We start from the raw sequence: 10,000 nt of genomic DNA, 5'->3' as shown, positions 1-10,000 counted from the left end.
TGAGGTTCAGTCTGTCGTCCTTGTTGGTGGTTTCTACATATTTGGAAATTATATTCTTAAGAGCTCTTTCATCTTGTTTGTATTGGCTGTTCATGTATGCACGGTAGTACAGACGGAAATGGTGTCTTGTAGATGATTCGGTATTTTCTTTGTTGTACCACCTGTCAAGCTGGATGTTGATGGCTTTGGAGACTTCTGTGTTATAATATCCATTATTCACGAGGACCTGGGTGGCTCGTTCTAATTCCTCATGGACGGTCTGCCAGCTACTCACACATTGCAGTAACTGGTAGACCGTCCATGAGGAATTAGAACGAGCCACCCAGGTCCTCGTGAATAATGGGCATTCACTTTTACCGTTAAGACAGAGGTTTTTGTTGCTGAGTTTTATGTATACTGATGTGGTACACTTGTTGTTATGACTGGTTATTAAGACATCGAGGAAGGGTAAACGGCCATTGTTCGATTCTTCGAACGTAAAATTAAGGCCGGTAGCTTCTATGAGTAAACAGTAGCGTCCCAAATATTCCGGACATTTTTAATTTCGTATTAAAGTTACTAACATTGTCCTTGAGAGTTAAAACAAGACTTCAAAAATTGGATCATGGCAACCAACAAGGATCGGTTACCTTTTGACAAATTCTGAAGGATAGGAAAAGATACGTCGAAAGTTATTAGTGTATTTGTAATTCAATCTTTAAAATTTTATGTCCAAAATGATCCGGACGCTTTAATTTACCTCTATCAATTCACTTAAATGCCTATAATCTTCACAACAGTTTACTTTATTCGCATTATCGGAACGTAAATTCAGTACAGGGCCAGACTTTCTACAGTGAATATGCCTTGAAATACTAACCATTACTTCTCTCTGTGCGAAAACTAATTGTAAAATTGAGTCACCAAGACAAACTCTCAAATAGCGTCACTGCTGAGAGTCTTAAACGTCCCAGAAGTGTAGCGAATGACATTTTAAAGATTTATGACAAGACTGGTACATGTAAAGCAGGAAAAACCACTGGTAGGCCGAGAAAAACTACAGTAAAACCAGATCGAGCCATTTGCCGCATCGTGAGGAAAGATCGCTTTGTGACAGCTCTAGCAGTTTCTCTTGAGATCAGTGAGACTGTGGCTGTCAAAGTGTCTATGTAAACGGCTTCATGTCGTTTTAAGGAATAAGATTTACACGGCCTCACACCTTCGGGCAAACCACTAATTAGTGCAAAGAACAGAAAAGACCGTTTAAGATTCTCAACAGACCACGTTGTATGGTCATAGGACTAGTGAACCTTAGTCCACTTTAGTGACGAATCAAAGTTTCATTTGTTTGGCTTGGATGACAAAATAAATGTTCGGCGCAAGACAGGTGAAAAGTTATCTAAAAACAGTATCAAGAGCAGTGTAAAGTTTGGTGACGAGAGCGTCATGGTTTAGGTCATAATCTCAGCAGAGGACACTGGGGCACTTATTTGCTTGAATGGCAAAGTCAATGCGTACGTGTACAAGGAATTAATCCGTCAACATGTAGTGCTTTATCTATCATCAACGCGCTGTTGCTTCTTAACCTACAATATTTATGTAAGATAACGCTCCCTGCCATAAGGCAAAGCTGGTGAAGTAATTTCTATCTAACCAAGAAATCGATGTTCTATACTAGCCTCCATAGAGCCCGGACCTGAATCCTATCGAAAATACCTGGAATGTATTTGGTAAAACAGCAAAATCGAGAAACCCTAAAATAGTACACGAACTTTGGAATATTCTTCAAGATTAATGGTGCCAGATATCTCTTGAATAGTGCCGTACGTTAGTTCATTCCTGTGGCAAGAGATTTCAAGCTGTTGTTGATAACAAAGGTCTTCACACTAAATACTAATAATATTGCTTTCAAATGTGTTAAGAAATGTTCATTTCGTCATTATCTCATTGTATGTATGGTACTAATTCTCTTAACGTACGGATCATTTTAGGCACATGATTTTTAAGATTGAATTGCAAATATACTATTAACTTTCAGCGTATGTTTTCCTATTCCTTCAAATTTTGTCTAGAGGTAACTGATTCTTGTAGGTTGCCATATGTAAGAGGCCGGTAGATAGAGGTAGACAATTAAGTAGATAGAGGGGTAGGTGAAAAGATATGCAAATTTTATTACTTGGATGTTTTGAAACAATGGCTGATATGAAGTGCAGAGTTGCATATTATAGGAAGTGCAGAGTTACATATTCTTGCTTACCGCCTAAAGCTTGCAAATACAAGCTAGGGTATCGATAACAGTGATGATATGACGAAATGTAAATATACAAGCCACGCTCAGCTTGCGACAGATTGCTTGCGTAAACAGTATTGCTTGAGACAGTATAACAGCCTTTCTGATTGGAGAAAAGGGTGGAGGAGGAGAAAAATTATTGGTGCATGGAGGTAAAGTCACGCCCTTAAAGGGTGGCACTTATTTGTAACGTTCAAAGTTATTGGATGAATTAAATTGTGACGTCGGAGCAGACTTGGCTTGGTGGGATGTACAAGGATCCCAGGTGGGAGTCCCTTGGTGTAGATAGTATAACCAAGTGTATTTACTAAGAAGAAAAGAAGAAAACTTAATCTCACTTAATTCACCCCATCAAGAAATTTTAACAAATGACGCTTTGAAAGAAACATACCTGAGAGAAGGACGAGGCATGGGGCCTACAGAAGAATAAAAATGACTAAGTGTTAGAGCCAACGGACCTAACACCATGGTCATATTTTTAAAACCTGGTCTTAATTCTCAGGGACGATTTTAGTAACTTTTATAGAAATGTACAAGTGTCCAGAGCATTTTGGACACTACTTTACATATATACATAAATACACATATACATGTATACATGTATACATATATACATATATAAATAAATACGCATATACACATGTACTCATACACACACACACACACACACACACACACACACACACACACACACACACACACACACACACACACACACACACACACACACACACACACACACACACACACACATATATATATATACATATATGTATATATATATAATATGTATATATATACATATATATATATATACAAGCATCCGGACCTGGCTTCGCCAGGTGTGCTTGGCCTACGGCGTACCTCGCTTCGCTCGCGAAGGAGTCTTCAAAATCTCTTAAAGGAGCCTTCAGTTTCCAAAAGGAGTCGTCAAAGTCTCCCGACGTTTTCGTCAAATTCTCTCTCTTTCTCTCTCTCTCTCTCTTTCTCTCTCTCTTTCTCTCTCTCTCTCCTTCTCTTTTTCGTTAGGTCAATCATAAAGGCAACAAAATTTCGGAAGGTGGTCATAAAAACGCCAGGAAATTTTCAAAACTGATAAACTTTGTCGTTGGACAAAGATTCTTCACAAAAACACCTACAGCTCACGGTCGACGGTTGTAACCCTTTTGGCCGTATTCTGAAATTAGTGGCGCGATTAATTTTTTTTTATTTAGATACATATATAAATATGTATATATATGTATACATATATATATGTGTGTATATATATTTATATATATATATATTCATACAGTATACATACACATATATACATACACATATATACATACACACATATATACATATATACTCGTACAAAAGGAGGAAAAGGTCTCAAGTACAAACGATTAATTATAACCAGACGCATGGGAAACCAAGAGCAATTGCATAAACAGATGTATTGATCTCAATCCTATTTATCTAGGGACGAGGAGTCACGCAGTCTAATCCCTTTGTTCTGTTTCTCCAGTCTGAGTCTGCTTCTTTGCGACCTGACATTTGATCACCAGGTGGCTTTTGTCCGACCTCCTCACTCCAAGGTGGTCTTCAAGTGTAGCTTTTCAATTCTCCCTTCCCAGACTTTTATTCCCTCTTTCAGTTAAGTTTTTTTTTCTCCCTCTCTCTTTCTTTTTTTATCATCTTTTATCTTATATTGTTATTATTTTTATGTGTCTGATTGCAATTAGTCGTTTGTACTTGAGACTTTATCGTCCTTTTGTTACCCCTTCCTTCTTTGCGGACATATGGTCCACCTTAGTTTGCGTACTTGGACCTTGTTCTGGTGCTTATACATTTGCATTACATAATGATGTTATTTTGATACATATGTTTCATGATCACAGCCTTAGAAACTTATTCTATTTGGTGTCACAATTTAATTTGAATTTTATTTTATTTCTACTTAATATTGTAAAGAGTATTGATTTGGATATGGGACTAGAGTGTGAACTTTTCCCAGGTACACCACATTGACCATTTATATTTGAGTTCACGATTTTGTGTCCATTATACTCCCTGAAGACGATTCCTGGGCGGGAATCAAAACGTCGGGCAAATGAACCCTTGAATTGAGTCTGGTGTTTACACTTTTTCGATATGGATCCCAGATTCCAAATCTTCACGTACATATATATGTGCATTTCATGAATCTTTACCTCTATGTTAGTTTTTCATGTTATTTTATTTTGACTATGTAAAAGCCTCCCGCACCCAACATTATTTAATTTTTGCTGTATACAGGGAGTGAGGGCCCGAGGGGGTGTCAGCAGCAGTATCGGTAGCAGCTGTCTGAAGTCAATTTTGCTAGATGTAGTTTTGAGTGTGTGCTGTGTAGTCAAGGAAACAGCGACTTTACAACTTTATTATGGAATAAGTTTTCTTACCATGTAGTATTTTCAAATTCATGTGTAACATAGGTAGATAATGGATATTTACATATTACTGGATAGTAGATACCTTTCGTGCACTATAATGAAAAATCAAAATTGGTATAAATACTCTTTGCAGCAGCTAGTGTATTCTCCATTCTCATTTTTCATTGCATATATTCTGTTTTCAGATTCAAACATGCCTTTTAAAAGTAAACGATTCAAATCAGCGGTGGAATCAGCTGGAAAAAAATGGACAAGGAATTTGACAACAACTACAAAACGCCATCCAAGCATACCAGAAATGAAAAAGAACATAAAGGAGATCATGTGCAAAATGCCTTTGAACAGAAGCATTGTTGGTAGATTTTTGGGGTTGTACGATGAACTTAAAGGGTGACCAGACCGAATAAGAAAGATATCTCAAGAATTGCTGAAGCTTTGGTAGAAACTTAGCTTCCCTCTTCTTTCTAAGCAGTAATTTTCAGCATAGATTGAAAGATAGTAAAAATGTTTGAAAAATATAGAAAACGGTAAAATGAAGAATTTGAAAGAAATCTCACTCATCTTTTCGATATTATAAAACTGAGTGGAATCTGGATGTGCGGTGAAGACAAAGAACTTTATAGAAAACAAATAGAATCAGGAGGCCGAGTGGGATACACGACTGAGAAAGTGGCTCTTGTCTCAACGATACACCCTTCGAAACGGCCAAGAAATTCATCAGGACCGTCAACAACTCAAGTGCAATTGTTGAGTAGTAGTAGTGAAAAAGAAAATAATAGCACTGGTTCTAATATTGCAAAAGAGTTTCCTCTCATGAAACGAGAGCATCACGCAACAAAATCTGCTGCCAAGCTGGTATCAAAAGTGTCCTTGTCCACAAGGAAAGTATCAAATGTTCTTCATAACTTAGCTGAAGAAGGAATAGATGACCCCACACTGTCACAAACCGAAATTTGGCATCGAGTGATCAAGGATGCAGAAAGGGTCAAGAACCGGCTGAGAGAAATTACTGGTGAAGAGGAATTTTGTTTGCATTTTGATGGGAAGGGAATTGACAATAAAGATTATCAAGTGGTCTGTGTAAAGAATTCTGCAAGAACTCTTCACCTCGGCATTTTGGCTTGTGAAAGCTGAGGGTATCTTTATCCCACTGTAAGCCCTGCTGGATGAATACAATGCATGAAGGATTGTCAAAATTACCATTTCCGACACCACAGTAGTCAATACAGACAACCAAAGTGGCGTTGTTGTTAGACTTTAGAGAGAGTTCGGAAAAAAGGGACTATAAGAGCCTCAGTTTATTGGATGCCAACATCATACTCTCAACTTGATTCTACGGCACGTGGTGGATTCCCTTTTCTCAACAAAACCACGGTCACCCAGCATCAACTATTATTTCAGTGATGATGTTTTGGCAGGCTCTGAGAACTTACAAAAAAGCTATTCTAGTATAGAAATGATACCGATACGAGAAGACCCAGGATGGAGAGGTGATTTCAGGTTTCTTTTTGAACTCTGTGAAGCATATAAGTACTACCACATGGAGGGAAAATGGCCCCATATGAAATGGCAGAAGCTGCCCTCTCTTCAGAGTGCTAGGTGGAATTCACGGGCAATCTTTGGATTGATTGCTTTCATTTCTCCTTCCGAAATGGAGAGATCAGGTTAAAGCTAATTGTGACTTCATCAAATCAACACTATTTAGAAGACACTTACAATGAGATGCAGTTGATATCTCTAAACTGAAGTGTCATAAGGCTTTAAGATATTTTTCCACCCACTGGATAAGGGAACGAATCAGTGTTTGATGTGCCTCGCTCAGATATAGTGGCCAACAGGGCTCTGAAGCTGATACGAGAGCTTCACAGCTCTTGCAAGACTGACAAATATCTCAACATCAATTTCATAAACAGTAACTCACAAAATTAAAAACACCTTTTAAGTTTACTGTACATTATATTCATTTCCAAATAAATGCTTTTATAAACGGCAGAATTTTATTTTGATACTTTAGCCTAATACAAAATCTCCTAAGATGCGGATTTTTTTTTTCACCATTTGACAAAAAGAAAGACTTTTTGTGAGTTTTAAGCAAAAGTTCATATTTTCCCAATACAGGCTCTTAAATTTGAAAAATTCATACCCCTAATAAACACACACACACACACGCACACAAACACGCACACACACACACACACACACACACACGCACACACACACACACACACACACACACACACACACACGCACACACACACACTCACACACACACACTCACACACACACACACACACATGCATATATATATTATATATATATATATATACATGTATAGATATATATATATATGTATATATATATATATATATATATATATATATATATATATATACATACATATACCAAGGCTTTTTCCGCCTTACAAGGGAGGTAGCCAAAAAGGAAAAGGCATAAAATCATTCCCACCCATTCCATTCCTGAATACACTCCACACCCCTCCACCCTCCCTCTTATCTTAGCACCTCCTTGTGCTATATATATGAATACATATTTACATATATATATATATATATGTGTTGACTATATTATGACAAATAAGATTGAAGGTGAAAGAAGTTGACAAGGAGAAATGGGAGAATTTTACGCCTTAACGTTTCGACCCGCAGGGTCTTGATCACAAAGCTAACAATTCAAACGTAACCGGATATTTTATACACGGACGGGTCATCTTATGGGACGCTTCGGAGAGCTTGTTATTTTATCTGCGTATTCTTTTATTATTAATAAGCTTGTGGCTTTTGCTAAACATATAAATCCTTCTCTATGGTTAATGTTGTTATTAGTGTTGATATATGCTGCCTCAATTGTCTTCCTTAGTTTCTTGGATGATCCTTTATTTAATACGGTTGTGTTGTTCCAGTCTGTAAGATGACCATGTTTATCCACATGTATTACTACGGAGTTAGATGTCCTATGGGCTTTTACGTCATTTTTAAGTTCATTTATCCTTTTATTAAGTCCGCGACCAGATTCACCAAAATATGAAGAGGGACAGCTTTTACACGGGATTTTATAAACAACGCTGTTTTCGTTAGTGGGATTATTGTCGCTACGTGTTACCAAATGTCCTATTTTGCTACCTGACGTCCTAGCTATTTTGATGCCCGCTTTTAGGAGAAAAGTGTCTAGATATGACATTAATAACAAACTCAGGAGATTAAACAGTGTAAATGAAAATATACAATTTACTGCAGAAAATGAAAATAACGGAAAATTACCTTTCCTAGATACAATTATCCATAGAATAGATAAAAATGTGAATTTTTCAATATACCGGAAACCCACCAATAAAGAAGACCATATACACTTCTACTCAGGACATGATGACAGAACTAAAACAGGTATTATAATGGGTTTCTTCCTCAGAGCATTTCGTATATGCAGTAAAGAATTTCTAGATCCTGAATTACAACATATTACTGAGACTTTCATCAAACTCAAATATCCAAAAGGTCTCTTATGTAGGTTGAAAAAGAAAGCCAAAGAAATAATTAACAAAAGTAAAGATGAAAATAAAAATAAGAATGATAATAAATGTAATAATGAAACCAGATATATCACAGTGCCAAACTCTAATGTTAATTCATACCTAGACACTTTTCTCCTAAAAGCGGGCATCAAAATAGCTAGGACGTCAGGTAGCAAAATAGGACATTTGGTAACACGTAGCGACAATAATCCCACTAACGAAAACAGCGTTGTTTATAAAATCCCGTGTAAAAGCTGTCCCTCTTCATATTTTGGTGAATCTGGTCGCGGACTTAATAAAAGGATATATGAACATAAAAATGACGTAAAAGCCCATAGGACATCTAACTCCATAGTAATACATGTGGATAAACATGGTCATCTTCCAGACTGGAACAACACAACCGTATTAGATAAAGGATCATCCAAGAAACTAAGGAAGACAATTGAGGCAGCATATATCAACACTAATAACAACATTAACCATAGAGAAGGATTTATATGTTTAGCAAAAGCCACAAGCCTATTAATAATAAAAGAATACGCAGATAAAATAACAAGCTCTCAGAAGCGTCCCATAAGATGACCCGTCCGTGTATAAAATATCCGGTTACGTTTGAATTGTTAGCTTTGTGATCAAGACCCTGCGGGTCGAAACGTTAAGGCGTAAAATTCTCCCATTTCTCCTTGTCAACTTCTTTCACCTCCAATCTTATATATATATATATATATATATATATATATATATATATATATGTATATATATATATATATATATACATACATACATGACAAAATTGAATACACACCAAGTGAAATAGTTTAATTTATCAAACAAGCAATTGATACAATTAAAGTGCTTATAAATGGTCACAATGTGAATAACTAATACTTGGTTGACATTCCCTTTGCTATTCTCAGTCCAAGGACACTTAGGTATAATCGTGATTAGTTCACGAATATCATCTTCAGGGATTTCTTGCCATGTTTCCCGTAGTAATCCTAAGAGTTCGGGCTTTGGAGAAGGCTTCCTGTTCCTTTTGCGAGGTTGTCGGTCTAATATGCACCAAAGGTGTTCAATAGGGTTCATATTCGGAGACTGACTTGGCCATAGAAGTTTCCTGATCTCATTTTGGTTCAACCAATTTTGTGTTGCTTGATCAGTGTGAGAAGGAGCTCCATTGTCCATAAGTAGGAAGACATCTTTACTCATTCTACCACTGGAGAATATTGGAATGAGTACTTCCTTTAATATAGAAACATATTTGCCTGAATTGATGTTTCCTTGACACTCCACAAGCTCTGATCGACCGTCACTCCAAAATGCACCCCACACCATTATTGAACTGCCCCCATGTTTCACTGTTGGCTGCAGTCTTTTGAGGTCAAACTCTTGAATATAGAGTATCCAGAGTCAAGTTTTTTCTTCTATGTTAATCAAATGTCTAAAAGACTTTGTTTTCTTAAGAAAAACTGATAAAGAATGGTTTTCTTTTTCGTGTGTCTCTAAAGTGATCAAATCTTTAAGTGAATGAAATGTATAAGAATGGCAATAAAACCAATAAAATATAGAATTATTTTTTATCATGGTTATATATTTCGCAATTAAGAAACCTGGAATGAGTATATTTCTATTTTTCCTTTGAGAACAAGGAGATATGAGTACTCAGAATACACAATAAAGAAATTTTTACAAACAATCACGCTGCAGAAAACCAAGTAGAGAAGACATCATTTCATTAGCAGATGTCATTCGAGAGAAAAGGTCGAGTTCTTCCCATTTTCGAAA

This window comes from Oratosquilla oratoria, chromosome 10, assembly GCF_046742065.1.
Source record: "Oratosquilla oratoria isolate Oo_2021 chromosome 10, ASM4674206v1, whole genome shotgun sequence".
NCBI classification, from domain to species: Eukaryota; Metazoa; Arthropoda; class Malacostraca; order Stomatopoda; family Squillidae; genus Oratosquilla; species Oratosquilla oratoria.
The sequence above is the reverse complement of the archived record's forward strand: the minus strand, read 5'-3'. Positions refer to the sequence as shown.